Source organism: Cupressus sempervirens, chromosome 2 (genome assembly GCF_028749045.1).
Source record: "Cupressus sempervirens isolate cs-2001-9-10 chromosome 2, ASM2874904v1, whole genome shotgun sequence".
Classification (NCBI taxonomy): domain Eukaryota; kingdom Viridiplantae; phylum Streptophyta; class Pinopsida; order Cupressales; family Cupressaceae; genus Cupressus; species Cupressus sempervirens.
In genome coordinates, this window is record NC_143119.1 from 666,800,343 (window position 1) to 666,822,350 (window position 22,008).

A 22,008-nucleotide genomic window follows, 5' to 3' on the forward strand; every position below is an offset into this window, starting at 1 on the left:
ATAGTCAGATGAAGAAGATGAGGCGCAAAACCTCATATCTTCTTTGAGTAAATTTCTTGAAAAGAAGAAATCAGTCAAATCTATTGAAAAGACTTTAACTTCAGTTTTGGATAGATTGGAAATGACAGTAAGCCCTTTTGACAAACCTACAGATATCCAATAAAGAGCAACAACCTTGTGTAAAGTTTTTGATAATGAGTTTACAACTCTCAACAATGTGGCTACAATTCAAGCATGAACAAAGCATGATGGTAAACTTCTTAGTACCATGTGTACAAATATGAGGAATGATATAGAAACTTTGAATGTATGCATTAAGGCATTGAGATAGAGTATAGAAGAAGGGAAATAGACTTATGCTAAGTGCAAATTGGCATACATCCATCTTCAAAGTTTTGATGAGAAAATCAAAGAAAAGGTAATTAAGCTTCAGATGCTCAGTGATATCTTTTTGAAATAGAATCAGAAGTTATGGATTTTTATAGGTAGATGGATAGGGTCTGGACTTTATTTAAAATTATCATGTCAAATATTATGTAAAAACACTTAGGTTTTAGGATCCATGTAAAACTTTTTTTTCTTAATAAAAAACTTTCTGAAACAGAATTAGAAGTTAGAAACCATTGATCATACAATACAATCACTTCATAGTAGCATCAGGGATACACATGTAGAAAAAGAGAAAATTTTGAAAAGATTCACTCTTTTGAGAGATCACGTATTCCCACAAATTACATTGCTAGAAAATTAGTTGGAGGAATGCTTGGTAGGAAAGTCCTCATATGAAAAATTTGAGTGCAATAGAGTTAGCCACATATGCTCTATGTATGCTAATTAGTGTATTTGATGCATTAAAATATAGTTGGAAGAAACATCTTGTGCAGTTGAGGAATGATTTCAGTGATTGTTTCTCCAAGTTTTGATGCAGGTACTAGTTTTTGACATTTCTTTCTCTTTTCCTTTTATTGGCACCTTTGTCATTGATGTCAAAGGGGGAGAAATAAAGAAAAGTGTAATTAATAGTTATATTTTTAAGTATAGTAGTAAGTTTTTCTTCAAGAAAACTTTGTAATTGAAGTTATAAGGGATGTAATCCTTTTAAAACATAAATACAATATTTTTACTATGTTATAGTTATTTACTTTGATTGGTATGGCAACATGTTTGGGTCTTAGCCAAATTTTCCAAAATTTTTCCATTAATGCCAAAGGGGGAGATTGTTGGCAATATGACCAATCAATCAGATAAGGTGAATTATGTGGTTGTCATTTATGACAACATTTGTTTTATAGTTTAGTTATTTTTACTTGTGAAAGAAAATTGTCTAAGTATTAGACAATGATAAAGTAGAATATTCCCTTGGAATATTCTCTTGTGTAGTTAACCAGAGATGCATGACATCATCTTGATGATGCATAACAATGTACATGTCCATACGATCAACCGAGTTCAAGTTATGAAGGAATTAGTGATGCAGTTATATTACAATGTAGAACAGAGCATGTTAGTACAAAGAGTTAAACAACTTGAATAATTGTTTTAATTATCAATTCTTGATGAGTCAACTCTAACAAAGATATGTGGGCTGACTAAGGAAGAATTATTGATATGCTTGGTATAAATAAAGAACTTCATTTGTGAAGTTAGAGTGTAATAGGAATGATGAAAAATGAAATGTGAAGTAATGATATGTGGTGTGAGATATGATGCAATTTGATATATGCACAGTTACCCTTTGTGTGAAGATCTAATAATAAGAAGAATTGTGAAGTATAGCAAGTAGTCCAGTTATGCATAGTTACTGACATTCAGAAGATTTGTGAAGTACAACAAGTGATCCAATTTTGTATGTATATCTATTCTCTTAAAGAACTTATTTGTATAGTTTCTTGTTAGGGAAGTGAGCTCTTCTTGCACACATTTGTATATGTTCTACCAACTCCTAATAGGGTTGAGGCTTCTAACGAGGCCTAGTCTCCTAACAGGGACTCAAGACACTATACATTCTTCATACACTCCTAGCAGGGTCAATATCCTTAACCATATTCTTTAAATAGTGAATCATCTTGTGGGTTCTATCCCATCGGGGTTTTCCCTTGGCTAGGGTTTCCCTAGTTAACAAAATATGGTGTTATAAGTTCTCTTTTTGTTATGGGAAAGAAATTAATAAGTTCAAGAACATATTAGGGTTGTATAAGTTCTCTTTTTGTTATGGGAAAGCAATTAATAACTTCTAACTGAATCTTGTGGGAAAGCAATTACTAATATTCAGTTATGGGTAAAAAGATTGAAAATATTGATTCAACCCCTCTCAATATTATCTATTTCTAACAGAAGTATGAAATGTGAAAAGGAGGAGAGTGATTGTTGAATGTGACTAAGCAATCCAAGAGATTATTGGATGTGATATTTTTTATTAAGTCACAAGATCAGAAGGAGTAGAGGTCCAGTTGACAGGACAAAGGAAGGAAGCACTATTCAAATCTATTATTCTACAAGGAATAATACAAAGATCATTTGAACAATGGGTTCAATGGTCTTAACCTTGAAACAATTTGGGAAATGGGCCCAGCTATCTTCCAAACTCCTAACAGGTTTGAAACAACTCCTAACAAAGTTGGAATCTCCTAATAGGGACTAATATGTACTGAATGTTGTTATTGACTCCTAATAGGGTCCATCCTCTAATAAGGAATATTTATATTAGTACATCATCTTGTGGGTACCATCCTCATTGGGGTTTTCCCTTTGATCAAGAGTTTCCCTAGTTAACATATCTAGTGTTATTATGCATGAGTATCTTTTTATGGTTTTTGATTATATTGCTCATATGGGTAAAGTTTAATAAGGTAGATAATTGTGATATTAGTTGGATAACTAATTCTTCTCCACTCTTCTCAATTTTATTGGTGGACTGATCAAAAGAAGGTATGTAATGAATTTCAAAGACATTATCACATACCTTGCATTCAAATTTTTGAGAGCACAGAGAGATTTGTCAATTTTAGCAACTAGCAAATATTTTAAGAGCATTTTGATTGAGAATCTTGAATGAGTGAAGATCTAAACTATGTCGAGTATTTAGAGAAGAAAGAACTTCAAACCCTAACTATGATCATGGTAGCTTCATCCACTATTGGAATTAATCAAGAGGTTAGTAGAATCCAACTAGTGAAGAGTGACGCTTGTCCTCCACCAAAGTTCTATACTATTCTAGAGATTGCTATGAAAGGAGACTCAATGGGTGTGCTATCTTTGATACCACCTAAACTCATTATGATCCATAATGTCATAAGTTGTTATATGTATAAAATTTGAGAAGTGGGAGATTATGAGATCAGAGAATCTTATGAGAAGTTGTGCAATGAAGGAATCTTAAAGGACAAATTTCATATTGTTGATAGGAAAGGGTTAACACCTGCCCTAGAATTCTTGAATAATTTCAAGGTTAAACGGATTAAAGTTGTTCTAAGAAGAATCCAGGACATGAAATATTGGCTACACAATGGACCAGTGGAGATAAAAAAGAAAATAATTCTTAGGGTTATAGGCTATCCAACCCTAGACAAGAAGAAAACCATGTGAAGCTTGAGTCATATAGAAATTGAGGCAAACATATGAGGCAAGTGGAATGGACATGGTCTATCCATTAAAAAAATTTCTAATCGACTAATTGAATTTGTAGTGAGGCTTATAGCTCACAAATTCTATCAATCGAGCATATTAAACAATGTTCCTTATATGGTTGTGGATCAATCGTGGAAGATTGTAAGGAAAGATCATGAGTATGATCTTGCTGAGCTATAGAGGCTACAACTTGTAGAGAATTTAACATCTATAAGAAAAGAAAAGTATTTAATGCATAAGTTTGGTTCCCTCATTTTGTGTATTTTCTTCTATATACAAAACTATTTTCCCGATATTGGTGATGTTGTATGGGAGCAAGAAAAACTAGTGACAAGACAGATAGATGAGTATATTACTCAATTAGGAGAAAATTTTGAGAATGTAATGAATTGTTATTTTGATAAATTCAAGCAAAGGATGAAAAGGAGAATGATGATACCTAAAGAGTTGGTCAAACAATATTATAGTGACATATGTTGTTGATATGGAAAACACTTTAATATGGGTAGTGAAGCCAAGGAAGGCTTGGTTACAAAATTTTGACTATGAGATTGATACTGATGTAGTGAATGCAAACATTGATGCACTATTGATAGAAGAGATAGATGTTGAGGCTGAACCTTTTGGTAAATGTGAAGAAGCTAAAACAAAAATTACTATAAATATGACTTGATAGCTTCCAAGGAGAAGAAAATGAATAAAATGATTGGAGATCTCTAATCTAAACTAAACACCCAAAGCAAGGGAAAAAACCATTACAATTGACATAAGGTCTTGGTGAAGATGAAGAACAAGACAATGGTGATGAGGAAGAAGAAGAAGGTGACAAGGGAAAATCTCTAGTTGTTATGCCATTGAGCAAGAAGGCTCAAGGAACAAAGAAGAAGCTAGCATTGAACTAATCTCTCCTCCACCACCAAATAAGCTAAGGACCATGGCGATTGCTAGTGTCGAGCATTCTACAAAGTAGAATGTAGTAGAAGCTATAGAGCCTAGTGCCCCCAAAACTAGAAGAAGGAGATTTGTTAGAGGACAACCTATAAGACAAACAAGGACTATTGAAGTGGTATGCAAAAACTTGAGAATATATATAGGATTATATAGTTTTGAATTTGTTAAGTATGATACACTAGATGATGATGATAGAAAGAAAGTTGAGGAGGCCATGGTAGAAATGATTTTAAATCAAAAAATAGCTCCTAGAAAAATTGAGAAAAAGATACGCAAAGATTTATTTGATAGACTAGAAAGGAGATGACAGTAGGTAGAAGTAGAGGAGAAAAAGATGAGAACTAGCATATTAGTTAGAATTATGCCTGATCTGGCACAAGAGCAACTTGACATATTTTTGGAATAGTATAGGAGAAGATTTGTTCCTAAGTACAAAATATTTGTGTTACTATAGAATAAAGAGGAAGTTGTACAACAACAAGAAAAATTGCTTTGGGAAAAAATTTTTAGGTTAACAACACTGACATTAGAGATAGACACTGTAAACATCAAAGATGATTATGGCAGTGGAGAAAGATCAAGTGTGCCAAGTCTACAAGGAAGCATGTTCCCTATACATGTTGACACCCCTAACACTCCAGAGGCTAAGTAGTCAAGGCTCATAGGTACGAAGGTAGATGGTGAAGAAAAGGAAACAAGTGTAAACAATAATATTGTTTCAGCACCTCGCATTGAGAAAGGTAAAGAATCAAATGAAGCTAAACCAAGTGCAACTATTTTTTTTAGATCGAGTGGTGACACCCCTTCACCAACTCTCAAGTGTCAAGAAGAAACACTCCTTCACATAATAGAAAGAAGAAATAAATAAAACATGTTTCACAAGATATTAAGGTTATTTTGGATGAAGCAATTGAGATTCCACAATTGGATCTAGAAAATATCACATTGTAGAAAACTATTTTTCTGCAAGAAGTTTTGGAAAAGAAGAAGATACAAGAAGAGATCAAGAGAGAGATTAAGAAAATGCAAGTACTATATGATGTAAAACATATTTTTGTCAGTGCTTTTGATATTGAGAATTTTGAATATGATGTGCCAATTATCAACCAACTTGTACATATAGTTGATTATGTGAAAGCTATAAGTATGAAGTCAAACAAGAAGCTAATGGATTGGTTTTCTTGAAGATTCAAAACTAAGGTTGTGGACAAAGTTTTCATAATCATTGTCGAGCAAAAAGTACAACTACAAGAGAGATCACATGTTATGATTAAATTAATTTAGAAGGTAATACATTTGTACACAATTTTGTTAGATGTACCAAGTTTCACTAATAATAGTTAGACACAAATAAATTAAACTTAAGCTAAGATAAAGAGATCTAGTAGAATTATTTTTGAGTCAACAGGATCAAGCATTGATTGCTAAAATAATCTATTGAATACTCAAGGCACATTGCTTGAGCTTCAAGTAGCTGACCGTAATATGAGATCCAAATTAATCTATATTTAGGTAATGATGATACTTCATTTGGAGGTCATCTAGAGAGAATTGAAAACAACCCAAGATCTTATCATATAATATCATAATCTTTCAATGGCTAATAGTCTAATTGATTTGGCTGCAAGATTACAATTGTAGAGTACTATTTTGGAGGTAAAAAGTGTAGACACCTAAATCTGATTACATCAATAAGTAATCATATTTAGTCATCTCCTAGGACATTATTAAATAAATATTTACTATTTAATTAATTAATCATCATCCCCTAGTTAATTAATTAATTTAATTAACTATAGTCCAATTGATAAAATCGAATGATAATCCAAAATCAATTTATCAATTAAATCCCTATTCCTCTATTAAATTGGATAAATAATCAAATCTATTCAATTTAATTCCATACTCCCATTTTATTGAATAAAACATCTGATAAAATATCTAAAAGCCTTCCTAAACCCTATCCTAACCCCTAATCCAACCTATTCACCCATACTAACCTCACTTAGCCTTCTAACTAACCCATCCCATCAAAGCTAAATCACTTACCCAACTAACCTCCCTTCTAAGCTAATACTAATCCCCTTCAAATCATGTGCACAACCATAAACATGGGTTAAGACTTGCTAACTCAAACCAAAGTCAACAAATATCTTCTCCCCTCACTCTCCAACATTTATGACTATTACACCTCTCCCATCCTCTCTTACATCTCATTCATGACTCTTATATACTCAACCACCCTCATCAAGCCTTTGACCAACCCATCTCCTATCCCCTCACACTCATCCTCCTTGTGACATGTGTCACCTCCCTATTGGTGCTAAACAAGCACAATCCTTGTGCTCCCTTTTGAGTGCATCCTGACCCTCCCTCACCATCTCACCATCTTGACATCTTGACCCTCCATTCCTCCAACCCTTGGACTATAAATTGAACCTCCTCCCTTCACAAAATAATCCACCTTCCATGCAAAGTTATAATGCTATTTTGAGAGCTCAGAAACTACCAAAATACCATTATAATGCTGAATATCTCCATGACTATCTTGTTGAAAGTCTCACCCATGTACACACTTGGTAAAAACCCCCATCCATTGGAAGCTTGAGCACAAAGTGAGCATACATCCCCTCTTATCAGGGACATAGCTTTGTCATCATGAGAAGCATTTGAGGAGCTTACCATTCTTGGTCTACTTTCCTCCATATGGTTCTCTTTGGTCCTATCATAAGTGTTTTCCATGTTTAGTATGGTTAAAACTTTCATTTAATAGTTAGTTCTCAATTTTCACTACTAAACTAGGTGATACAAAAAGAACCACATGGGATCATGCATTGTCCATGATTACCATAGTTCATATGAATTCATTGAAAAATATGGATTACTTCCATGCATTCAACCCCAACAATAGTGACATCAAGTGCTCAAAAACAAGGGGAAATAGGTATTGAAGGGGAAATAATATGTGATGAAAAAGGGAGAACTACAGATTTGAATAAAGATGAAATGGATTTGTTATTCATTTTTGAATTGTTTATTCATTATTCATTGGCATAAGTCATAATACATAGGGGATAGCTCATTTATCATATTGTATTGTAACAATGTAAATATGACAATGTGTTTTTTCCACTAATCTCAAAGGGGGAAATTGTTGGTATCTCAAACCATTGTTGTCTATTAGAGTTAATCACTTAGTCATTTATAATCAAGAGTCAGATGGTCATCACTATAATTGAGATACACTATATAGGTTGAGTCATGTACATAAGAAAGTATGTACCGAGCTCTATAGGAGTCAATTAAGTTTATGATCTGTGAGGCCTCACCCAATCCATCATAGTATAGATGACATAATTGCATTATGATACTTCTAATTTAATATTTTCATATACTTTTGAGACTATAGGGTTATGTTATTTTAATTTTTACATTTTGATGATCTGCACTTATGTCTTCACCTTAAGACCTAAATGATATAAGTAATGATTTCGTTCATGTACTAACCTTTTCAATTGCTTTGATTGAAGCTGAATTGATGAAATGTTAAGTGAGGGTATGTTACTTGCTTTTGATATTCAGAATTTGGATATTGACATTATTCTAGACTTAGAATGACCATGGCTTATTTTATCTATTGATTTTGACATTTACAGTAGTATTCTGCATCTATGATATGTACTATGAACCTAATATTGTGAATGGAATGATCAAACACATATGGATGCAACTCTATGACACGATAAAATTAGATTATGATATGATGATTAAGATGATTTGTGATTTAATGTAATATGCAGATTTTTGGAGGTTTAATGATTAAATGTTTTATAAGCAAATGATGGGGAATAGGAAGTTAATTATAAAATGTGCTATATGTAAATTGTACAATAACAAAATTATTATGTATCTTTACTTCATATGTATTTTATATGTGTCTTTTCATTGGACTACTGATGCTCAAGTTTAGTGTATAGGAAAGGAACCATGGAAACATAGTGGGGAAACAAGGTATAAATACATGTTGATATGTGATGGGGACACAACCCAAGCACAGAATGGACACAATAGGAAAGGGAAAATTTTATTAACTTTTTAAATAAGCTAATACATTCAGTACAGAGAAAATAGACTTCAAAATATGCCCTATGGGCTTACAATAGTATAAATCTAGAGATAATTTTTCCTTTCAGTACCTCCTCTCAAACTCCACTCCAAATTGCCTTTTACAATGCTAGAAATGTTCTTAAATAGACCCCAAAGGGTAAAGGATTAGGAATACATTCTAGAAAGTGCTAGTAGGCATCCATCGACCAAATAGAAAGCTCTAGAAGTTACATTAGAAGTCGGTGCAAAATTAGAAGAATCTAGAAACGGTAATCAAACTTTCAGAAGGCATAACTTTTGAACCGTAGCTCTAATTGATGAACCGTTTACATTTTCAAAAAGCTCTCGAAGTGCTCTATAGCCCTATGGACCAGCTTCACTCATCCCTCATTTTTCAGCCTTGTTCAAGGTCATTTAATGCCCCTAACCTGACTTTGAAGCATTCTTAAGATGTCTTCAAAAATCAAAAAAATTGCGATAACTTTCAAACCGTGGGGCCTTTTGACCTGATTCTTTTTCTAGAATGCTCTAAATTAAAATGACAATCTTTTGACCAATTTACACCTTCTAGTTCACCAAAATGATGGCTCAATTACATACTCCTATTTTTTCGACATTTACATGTATCCCAAGGTGATTAAAAACTGTATCTTAGAATACTGATAATGGAACTATGAGAGTTGAAACCTTTATTTGACGTAAATGGGTATCCAAAAATGAAAACACCTAAAATAGAAACTAAGTCTAAGTACATTTTTTTGGGTGGTCCACAGGATTGCCCTTATACCTCTGGATGCTCCTACATTAGACACCTAGGGTAAATTGAAAAGTGAACCTGTCACTTTATGAATGGTAGAGGAAATCCCAAATGGGAAACCTCAGCTGCTAATATCCAAGTTCAGTCCTTGATCGACCGTCCTTTCCACTTGACCAAATACTCTTCATACTGCCTATTTTTGGTACTCCTTCCCACAGAATGATCTAGAATGTCTTCTATCTCCTCTTTCTTAGAAGCAGGAATTGGACATGTCTCTAACATCGGCTCCTCATCTGCACCATCATCATGATACTCTGTTAAGTCTACAATGTTGAAAATAGGAGAAATGTGAATACCATCTGGCAACTCCACCTCATATGCATTTCCTGAGTCATGTTTCTTCAGAATTTTGTAAGAGCCAAATTTCTTCATTTTTAGCTTGTTGTACGTACCGGCTGGAAATCTTTCTTTTCGTAAGTGTACCATGAGTAGATCTCCTACTTGAAATTTCTTATGTCTTCTCCTTTGATCAGCCCTAGCTTTATACTCTTGATTCATCTTGGTAATGTGTGCTTGAACCTCCCATGTAGATGCTTGATATGTTCAACAAATTCTTTAGCTTCAACACTTGTCCTCTCTCCTTGCTCTATCTTCCTCTATCCCATCCCTTGGGCTTATCCCCAACTAAACATCTTAGCAAATTTTCCAAACTTCTGTTTACTACTTCTGTTTAGCCGTCAGTCTACGGGTGATGTGTGGAACTGAATTTCAAGTCTGTTCTCAACTTTTTCCACAATGTTCTCCAGAAATACCCCACAAATTTAGTGTCTCTATCAGAAACTATACTCCTTAGGAGACCATGTAGTCTTACCACCTCTTTGAAAAACAAGTCTACAATATGGATAACATCATGAGTTTTGTGGCATTGAATGAAATGTGCCATTTTGGTGAACCTATCAACCACCACAAATACTGAGTCATTACCCTTTTGTGTCCTCAACAATCCAAGAACAAAATCCATACTTGTGTCCTCCCATGGCTTTGATGGAACAAGCAATGGCTGATATAGTCCAGTGTTGTGACTAAATCCCTTGGCAACTTGACAAATCTGATAACTTTGTACAAACTTCTTCACATCCTGTGAAATTTGAGGCCAAAAATAATGTTTTCTAAGAGTGGAAATGGTCTTATCTCGACCAAAATATCCTGCCATCCCTCCACTGTGTTTCTTCTTAATCAAAATTTCCCTCATGGAACTCCTTGGAATGAATAATTAACTACCCTTGAATAACATACTATCCTGAATCAGATAGTCTAACCACTTAGTTTTGTCTACAACAATAGGCTCTTTACAAGCTTTCCATGCTTTAGAAAAATCAAGATCCTCAGGGTACAGATTCTTGAGTTCATCAAACCCAACTACTTCAACTTGCATTATTGTAAGCAACAACTATCTCCTACTTAATGCATCTGCAACCCTGTTAGATTTTCCACTTCTATGCTTCAACACAAATGTATAGCTCTACAAGAACTGTACCCACTTCATATGCCTCTGATTCAATTTACCTTGGCTATTTAGGTAGTCTAATGCCTGATGATTAGTATACAAAAAAAATTCCTTTGGCAATAAATAATGCCTCCATTTCTTTAAGGCCTGAACTATTGCATAGAACTCTTGATCGTAAATAGAATACTTATTTTTTGCATCATTCAATTTTTCACTAAAATATGCAATAGGCTTACCTTCTTGGCTTAATAAAACCCCAATAGCGCTTCCACTAGCATCACAATCCACTTGGAACACCTTTCTAAAGTCTGGAAGTGCCAACACTGTTTGTTCTGTCACCATTTTCTTCAGCATTTCAAAACTTCTCGCAGAAGCCACAGTCCATTTGAACTCTTTTCTATCCCCTCTTATTGTGTCAGTCAGGGGTGCACATATGCCACTGAAATTCTTAATAAACTTTCTGTAAAAACTAACTAGACCATGGAATGATCTTACATCAGTAGCAGACCTTGGAGTAGGCCATTCCAAGATGGCTTTTACCTTCTCTGAATCCATTTTGAGACCTTCAAGTGATATAACAAACTCCAAGTAGACTAACTCCCTTTTTGCAAAGATACACTTCTTCAAATTAATTAATAGTTTCTCTTCCCTTAACCTTTCAAGGAAACTATGAATATGCAATAAATGTGCTTCCAAAGTGTTATTGAAAATTAAAATAATATCCAAATAGAAAATAACAAATTTTTTGAAGAACTTTTTAATTACCTCATTCATAAGCAACATGAAGGTGCTTGGGGCATTCGTCAATCCAAAGGGCATGACTAACCACTCATAAAGAACCTCCTTGGTCTTGAAGACTATTTTCTACTCATCTCCTTCTCGAATCCATATCTGGTGATAACCACTCTTGAGATCCATCTTTGTGAAGTACTGAGCTCCACTCAAGAAATCCATAAGATCATCCATTCTTGGCAAAGGAAACCGATACTTGATGGTTATCCTATTTATAGCTCGAGAGTCTGTACACATCCTCCACTCTCCATCCTTCTTTGGTGCTAGTACTGTAGGTACTGTACATGGACTCAGGTTCTTCCGAATCAAGCCCTTTCTCAATAGCTCATGCACTTGTCTGTTTAGCTCCTTAGTTTCAGTAGAAGTCATCCTGTGAGCAGCCTTGTTAGGCAAACTAGCTCCTAGGATTAAATCTATCTGATGACTAATTTGCCTTACTGGTGGCAATCCTTCTGGAACATTATCAGAGATAATATCTGCAAACTCACATAGTAAATTTGAAACTTCAAGTGGTATTTCAATACTACATTCTTTATCTTTCCTAGGAATCAAAGCATAGCACATACGCTGATGTTTCATGCCATTTAAAAACTTTCTTCCATCAACAAGACAAATCTTAGCACTGCTACATACCTTTTTGCCTTCCTTTTTTATGGGCTTTAGTTTGTGGCGAACTCCATCCTTTTTTAGAGAGTATGTGTTTGCATGACCATCATGTACTGCATGCCTATCAAACTGCCATGGTCTTCCCAACAATAGATGGCAAACATCCATTGGAATAACATCACAGAGAACTTCATTATGGTAACTCCCAATTTTGAAATTCACTAAACATTGTTCACTTACTAAGACCTTATGATCATCTTTCACCCAAGCATTCCAATAGGGCTGGGGGTGTTTCTCCCTCTTGAGCTTCAACTTAGAGACCATCTCCTCTGATACCAAGTTATTAGTGCTACCACCATCAATGATCACATCACAACATTTATCCTCACACTTGCACCTAGTATGAAATAAAATCCTCCTTTGTCCCGGTTCAATCTCGCCACTTAGTAGGACCCTTTCATTTACTAAAGTCTCTCCTCTTTCTACATCCTTTGAATGTGATGATTGTGCATCCTCATCCACATGAGCAACCCTAGCTTGACCCTCAACTCTCCTATATGTCCTTCCTTGTCGTTGAGGGCATTCAAAGGCACGATGACCTTCTTCATTAAAATGGAAATAGGTACCATAGAAACCTCCTCTTCCTTGTGCACATGCTCTACCTCTTCCTCTCTGATTTTCAAAGTCTTGATCTTATGAGTGGTTGAAACCCTTGTTCCTCTAGTTCCTGCTAGTACCCACATCTTTATTTTTCTTTTGGGTTTCATTCTAGCCTCCAGATGACCTACCACTACCCCTTCCTCCTTGACCATGCTGTCTTTGTCTCCCTTCAAACTTTTTATTTAGCTTCTCTTCAACTCGTAAGGAAAATTTGTATGCCTCTTCAACACTGGTCATTCTTACCATACTTAATTCCTCTTAGATGTTAGGTCACAACCCACTGATATAATGAGAAACCTTCTCCTTATTTGCTTCTACATGCCCTGCTCTAATTAGAAGTCAATAAAACTCCTCTGTATATTCCTGGACTGATTTTCCTGCTTGCTTTAACCCATGCATCTTCTTAAACAAATCAAGCTCGTAGTCAACAGGAATGAACTACTTCTTCAATTTGTCCACCATGCAATCCCACCTTGTGATCTTATCCTTTCCTCTTCTATTTCTTTCCAATTGAACCTCTTGCCACCAGATTTTTGCATGGCCTTTTAGTTTGGCCTTTGCAAACTTAACCCTATCTAGATCCCTGATATCCTCATACTCAAAGTACTCTTCCAGTTCATTGATTCAATTGATCAACTCATCTGGTATCAGATTTCCTGAAAATCCACCACATCAATTATAGGTCTTTTCCCAAACTAAGTAATGGCCCTAAAAAGCCTTCCCTCTACTTGATTCAGAACATCCCCGTCAAATTCCCCTTCTAGTCCAATTTCTTCTTCTTAATTATCGTCCTCACTTTCATCACCTGCAGTAACATTTGTTCCTCTACGGAGCTCCTCCTGCAACGCTTGTATCTACCTTTGGAGGGCTCTAACCTCCTTAGTATTAATAGCTCAAACCCTTCCACCACGCTCTTTTTGTGAAAGAATCTTCTTAACTCAAACCCACAACCACACAGTCCTGGTGCAAACTGCCTCATAGTCGGTGCTCTGTCTACACACTCAGGAAAACTAGCTCTGATACCACTTGATGGGGACACAACCCATGCAAAAAATGGACACAACAGGAAAGGGAAATTTTTATTAACTTTGTAAATAAGCTAATACATTCAGTATAGAGAAAATAGACTTCAAAACATGCCCTATGGGCTTATAATAGTATAAATCTAGAGATAATTTCTCCTTTCAGTACCTCCTCTCAAACTCCACTCCAAACTACCTTTTACAATGCCAGAAATGTTCTTAAATAGACCCCGGAGGGTTAAAGATTAGGAATACATTCTAGAAAGTGCTAGTAGGCATCCATCGACCAAATAGAAGGCTCTAGAAGTCACATTAGAAGTTGGCACAAAATTAGAAGAATCTAGAAACGGTAACTAAACTTTCGGGAGGCATAACTTTTGAACCATAGCTCCGATTGACGAATCGTTTACATTTTCAGAAAGCTCTTGAAGTGCTCTATAGTCCTATGGACCAGCTTAGCTCATCCTCCATTTTTTGGCCCTATTTGAGGTCATTTAATGCCCCTAACCTGACTTTGAAACATTCTTAGGATGTCTCCAAAAATTGGAAAACTATGATAACTTTCAAACCATGGGGCCTTTTGACCTGATTCTTTTTTTGGAATGCTCCAAATTACAATGACAATATTTTGACCAATTTACACCTTCTAGTTCACCAAAATGATGGCTTAATTACATACTTCTATTTTTTTGACATTTACACGTATCCCAAGGTGATTAAAAACTCTATCTTAGAACACTGATAGTGGAACTGTGAGAGTTGGAACCTTTGTTTGACCCAAATGGGTATCCAAAAATGAAAACACTTAAAATAGAAACTAAGTCTAAGTACATTTTTTGGGTCACACAAGATTGCCCTTATACCTCTGGATGCTCCTGCATCAATATGACATTGCCAAGTTGACTCTTTAGAAGATTCGTAAACCTTTTTGTGATATGCTTATTTTATAAATGTGAAATGTATGTGTGTAGTGTGCATTTCATGAATAGATTTAGAACATGTCATGGGTGATGTGAAATGAATTTTGTGTGTGTCACATGACACTTGTACTTGTTATGTGAAATGACATGTTCTTTGAAGATAGATCATGTGGCCACCTTAACTCAAGTTAAATTCCCTAATTAAGAGTTAGATTTAATTGCCTTGATTTAGTAAGGGAAACAAAGGTTACCCCATAAGAAAATTTGAAATTTGACTTTACCTAGCATTGTGAGGGCCAAAAATAGCTCTAAGGTGAATTTGTGATGAAAATAAACCCTACCCATGATAATACTTTAAGTTAGGGGGCTAATGGTAACCACTAGGGTACCTAGAAGACCTAGGAGACCCCAAAAAGAATGCATTTTATATTAAATCCAAAAATGGGAGTCATATATAGAGGCATGGCCAAATTAGAAACCCACTTACCCACTCTCTAGCTTTAGAGACTTTTAGGGTTTGGAGAAAGAGGATAGGGAGCTCTACAACAAAGTTCTTTTTCCATTGCTTGGAGTGAGGTTGGTATCCATGATCCATGGTGTTTCTTCATTGCATTGTATATTTGATATGGTGTTTCTTTATTGCATTGTAGATTTGATACGGTGTAGATGTGGTTTTGTGAGGAATATTGTTGTATATGTGTTGAATGTGAGGAGTTTTATGTGATTTCTTCCTTGAATCTTGTTTTGTTCATGTTGATTATTTGTGTAAAATTGGTGTGAGGCATCACTCACCCTTGGGGGATAAGAGATGCTTGGGTGAAGGGGTTAGTTGGGCTCATCGATGTAGTTGAGAAACTCTTCCATATGTGGAGATGATTTTGATGTGTTTCAATGGAGTATGGAATTCATGATTACTTGCATTCTTGGGAGGCATAAGGAGGTTTATGAGGAGGGAAGATATTGTTAAGCCTTGAAAGGGCATGTCACTTATGAGAAAATGTGAATATATATGATTCATGGTTTGACATTCTCCTCATGGAGAGAGAGCCCACTTTCACCCTATATCTTGATTCTATAGTTGAATCTATATGCAAGCCTTGGGATGGGTTGTATTGTGCTATGTTGAGTTGTGTTGTTATGGTCAGGCATGATATGTGAATGTGAAGTATGCAACCTTTTGTGCCTTGTTTCTCCAAGCTTGGTGGGTGGCCTCCTTGAGGCCTAGGATGGGAGGTGAGCCTCCATGGTTCCACAATTTAGTCTGTTATTGTAGGTTTTACTTGAGGCCTTAGACTCTTGGAGTTCATGAAGAATTTTCCATTGCATAAGAAGAGAGGATACTGCTATTTTATGTTGAAAATGGAGCAATAAGCTCCATCTTGTTATGTGATTTATTTGTATTTGTAAGAGTATTGTTATTGTCCTCATTCATTTTTCCATAGAGAGTCATTGATTAATCTATGTATTGGAAAAGATCCTTTCATTGTGTATAGCTTGATATGGTAATTTTACCACCCTTGTTCATGCTTGATAAGTGTGTTAGATGGAAGATTTGAGAGGATCATGAAGGACAATTTTATTGCATTGATGTTGTTGTTTCATAATCTTGGATATGAATGTTATGAAGAGAAGAGTTAAGCATCATTGTAGGTATTAGTAAGATGAAAATTAAACTATCTCATGTTATTCTAATTTGTTCCATTCTCATAGGAATAACTAGATGCATTATATGATGAAACTTGATTCATACATAGTGTAGAATATGTATTCAATAGTTAATGTAATCATATTTAGTTATAGTCAAGAATTTGGATATCAATCATGTAAATTGAATACTTAATGTTTTTGAATCACAAGCAAAAATATTTCATTTATGTTTCATATTAGAGTACCTTCCAATTAGACTTGGTAGTAATATGATAGTTGTTATGTGTAATACATTAGAATTGTTATATAGAATAGGTATGGGAATGCATTATACAATGTTTAATTCCATCAACCCAAATATAAACAATCATAGGGAATGTATAAGAAAATTAAGCAAGAAAAAAAAATCCTATAGGTGTGTATTTACTTGCTGGAAAATGTATGAGAGAAGAAAAAATAGTGTTCCCTACTAATACACACCATTACAATATTCAATCCATATAAAATAATATAAATCTTGAATACAACTAGTATAATGTTGATAAGTCAATGACATGCATTAAATAGTTGTCAAACCTTGAGACATCATTCCATAAGTGCCTGCTTTTACCCCATCATGACATAGCAGCTCCTATATTAAAGAAAACAAAAATTATTAATAATATATTCATTCAAAAAAAATAAGATTAAACAAAGAGGGAAAGCTTAAAACATAAAACTAGGTTCCATTTGGTAAGGAGGAGAAAAGACAATATTACAAACTTTTAGTGGGACAGTGGCCCCCACACCTCCTAGGTGTCCTCACCTCCTTGCTAACCTTTTTGGGTGCATGTATCAATGGATTGGGTTTGACCCTTGTTATGACCTAAGTCAAAACCTCCCTTCTTAGGCACCCATTTTTTAAAGGGGTTTGATATGATAATAAAAAATATAAAATATAAAAGCAGAGAGAAATATCATCCCAAGAGAGGAAGGTGACCATTTGAAAAGGAAGGAGACCTTGCAAAAAGTGTCACATGTGTAAAGGAGGATGGGAAGGCGTGTACACTTCCACAAATACTCTCTCCCAATTAAATTCCTCTCCCACTTGCAAATTTACTCATTCCTAGATGTGGCCCCTTTCTTGTCAAGGAACCTAGGCTTAGGAATATGTGCCTAGAATGTGCATGCGCCTAGGAGTTGAGGGAGGGCATGTGTAAGGAAAATAAGTGGGGAGATGGGAAGTGCTTAGGTATAGAAAATAAGTGGTGAGTGGGGGTTACTTAATAGAGTTACATTCTCTTTTTTTTTGGGTAGTTAGTACGATAAGTAGGATTTTATTTTCTAGTTTAGTGGTTAGCAATTGGTTAATTTATTGTAGTAAGTATTATTAATGAAATATTTATTTATGTAGTTTTAGCTGTCAAAAGAGTAAATGTGATAGTATATAAATTTAGTTATATATTAGTCTGAAGCCTTTTGTTAGGTTGGGGGTGCATAGTGGGCATAAGTATAATAAATGTGTTTGATTATTAAAATATAAGATTTGTATTTAATTGATTCTCCTTATAAATTTTTGTATTAAACTCAACTTTAGGTATGGATGATGTTAAATAAACTTGGGGAGATATTTTGTTGGTTATTTGGGATAGTTAGCAAATTAGTGAGGGGTTAGTATTATTATAATTTTAAATACATATATTGTCTAATGATAGGTATGGTTCATCCATCTCATATATATATATATATATATATATATATATATATATATATATATATATATATATATATATATATATATGTATGTATGTATGTATGTATATATGTATGTATGTATGTATGTATGTATGTATGTATGTATATTCATAGAAACCTTATATAATTAATTCTTCCTATAATTTTAGTAACACTCATTGCATGTAGAGTGTATTGAAAGTCCAATACCAACATTAATAATTAGTGTTCATTGAATGTATAATATTTACTATATGTTATGTGATGTTTGATACGCCATGAATAATTATCAAATATAACTATAAATATAGAGCATGACATCCAATGAAATTGTTTGGAAAATATCTTATTATTATGTAGCATGATATTTAGCCTCCATTCAATATATATACTAGGTACAAACATATTATATATGCCAAGAATATAAAAGTTGTTAAATTCACAATATATATGATATACTACACTGTAAAATTTAATAGTTACGCACTATCTCGATCTCTAATGAAAATGAGTATTGGTGAGTGACTTCATACATTAACCTCCCACTATTTAGGATGCACCTTTCATCTGACCATCTTAACTAACTAGGAATATCTATGCAATCCTAACTTGTGCTATAGACATCTTGACCTAAATTATATTTATTGATAACACCTAGGGTTTAGTTGATTTAGTCGATGTAAGCATGACATCCAACTTGACTAGGTGTGTTGAACTTCTATAATGCAACTATTCTATATTCATTTTAATGTCAATTCAATAATAATTCATCATATCAATGTTTTGTAATGCTAAGTATTTTGTAAGAAAAAATAATTTGTGGTTGTTTTTTTTTCTTGTAAAATTAGGGCATGACATGGTCACTAATTATTTCAATACGAGCCGAGCTCATCAACAATCGAAAAAGTATCAAGTATAGAAGTGTAGAGTTATATAGTGTGTGACAAGTAGAGTACATGTTGAGCATCAAAAGACTAATATAGGCTAAGAAACAATAATGTTGAACATCAAGAAATAGTAAAGACTGAGCAATATAGAGTTTACATAAAAGTTAGGAATGTAACAGAGTTTGAGGTAACACAATTTAGAAGCTGACTTGGAAGGAAAAATTAAAGACTGTAGAGGTTGTTATAGAACATTTAAATGATGTGGATCACAGATCCCTATGTTGTGCAATCAACAATTCAGATGGAGAGGCTACTATGGAAGAATCTAGAAAACTCTTTATGAAACTCTTTAAATAGTGAAGATCTTAACCGAGATCATAGAAAAGAGAGTGTGAGAGATGCATGTGTAGATTAAGAGCAAGAGTAGAGAAGTATATGTATGCGAAAAAGGAGTAAAGTGAAAGATTAAGATTAGAAGTTAGTGAAAGGGTTATGTTATCATCTAATAGAGCAAGTGACCTATTCATGAAAGTGACATGAAAGGGAAAGACAAGTAATATCATATCAGATGCAAGGATCAGTTAGCAAGGAGAAGACTTGAAATCAGTTTGCATAGCAAATTGAGATTTAGGTGCTAAATTAGTATTAACTGACTTGAATCAAGGTAAATCTCTTAATAGAGTGGTCTTAACAGATATTTTAAAATCTCCTAATATAGTCCTTACTTTTTTGTAAGTGCTAATTCCTCTAACAAGGTGAGATTTAGTAGTCTCTTAAGATTTTAACAAGGCAGACCTCTCACAGGGTACATCACATCTAATGATTTAACATTATAACCTTAACTGGTTAACTTTGTTACTATAGTAGTGGAGATTTTTTTAGTGCCATCTCCACCCTAATTTTACCTTCACCTTGGAGGGTTTCTCAATAACAAATATTGTGTTATGTGTTTTATTTTCATACATGTGATTGATCAAATTTATATGTTATAATGGATTTACATTACAAGTTTATTGATAAATGTGAGTGAATTGGTGAAAAGTTTAAGTGTTTAAGATTTTGATTCACCCCCCTCCCAATATCTTGTTTATCATTTTTATTAATCTAATCAACAATATCTTCTACCTCAGTGGATAACCCAAAAAATGTCATTCCATAGCAATTCATCTTTTTGTTCTACAACTTCCATTTTACTTTGTAAAATAAAATAAAATCTATACTTAGGAAGAAATCTACTTTGTCAAAAATGCTTCTTGCTGATCTTGGGATAGATTAGGCATAATTGTGGCTAAAGTGTTAGTTCTTATATTTTTCTCATCTTCTTCTTCCTATTGCCATTTTCTTTCCAGTCTATCATATAAATCCTTGGATATTTTCTTCTCAATTTTACTACAATCTAACTTATGATTTGTAATCATATCTACCATAGCCTCCTCAATTTTGGTTCTATCAATCTTATCCAACGTATCATATTTTACAAATCTAAAACTGGATAGTCTTAAACATCTTCTAAGATTTGCACATACCTCATCAATAGACTTTGTGTGCACTTTGAGTGGTCCTTTTACCAATCTCCTTCTCTTTAGTTTAGATGCACTAGGCTCAGTAGTCTCTACTATTTTCTTTGTAATCTATTCAACATTAGTAGGTTCCCTAGTTCTTGGCTTATTTGGTGGTGGAGGAGAGAGGGGTGTCACTAGTGGCTTCTTTATAGTTCTTTTAGCCTTCTTACTAGGTTGAGTGACAACAAATAGGGCTTCAACCTTATCTCCTTCTTCTTCTTCCTATTTCTCATCACCAATGTCTTTTTCTTCATCCTCTACAAGACCTTATGCTATCTACAATGGTTCTTTTCCCTCGCTGAGGGTGCCTAGTTTTGCTTCTAGTTCTTCAATCATTCTTTTCCTTTTCCTCTCCTTAGAAGCTATCTTAATATTCACAATTATTCTAGCCTTAGCTTTCTCATATTTTCTGAAGGATTCAGCCTTAGTGTCTAATTCTTCTTTCAATAGTGAAACAATGTCTGCATTCACTAAATCACTATCAATTTCATAATTAAAACCTTATAGCCAAGCCTTCCTTAGCTTCAATGCCTGAACAAGTGTATTATCTATATCTACAAGAAAATATATTTCATTGTAATACCTTGTAACCAATTCTTTAGGTATTCTCATCCTCATCTTCATTCTTTGCTTGAATTCCTCAAAGTAAGTATCCATGACATTCTCAAAATTTTCTCTTAATTGAGTAATGTATTCACTTATTTGTCTTGTCATTAGTTTTTTTAGTTCCCAAACAATATGTCCACTACTAGGAAAATATTTCTAGATATAAAATAAAATACATATAATGAGGGATCCAAAATTACACATTGAGTTCTTTTATTTTTTGATAGATGACATATTCTCTACTAATTGTAGTCTTACAAACTTGGAAAGATAATGTTCATGATCTTTCATCACTCTCTTTGATGCTTGATCCATTGCCATACATGACACACTGTTCATTGTACTTGACTATTAAAACTTGTGAGCTATAATCCTCACAACATATTTGATTAGTGGATTAGAAATGTTTGTAATGGTCAAACCTCATCCATTCCACTCAGGACCTGTGTTTGCCTCAACTTATTCTTGAGTTAGGCATCACATGTTTTTCTTCTTATCTAGGGTTGGATAGCCTATAACCTTGTGAATTATTTTTTTCGTGATCTCCATGAGTCTGTTCTATAACCAAAACTTCATATCATGGATTATACTTAGATCATTTTTAATCCATTCAATCTTGAAATTCCTTGGAAATTCTAGGGCAC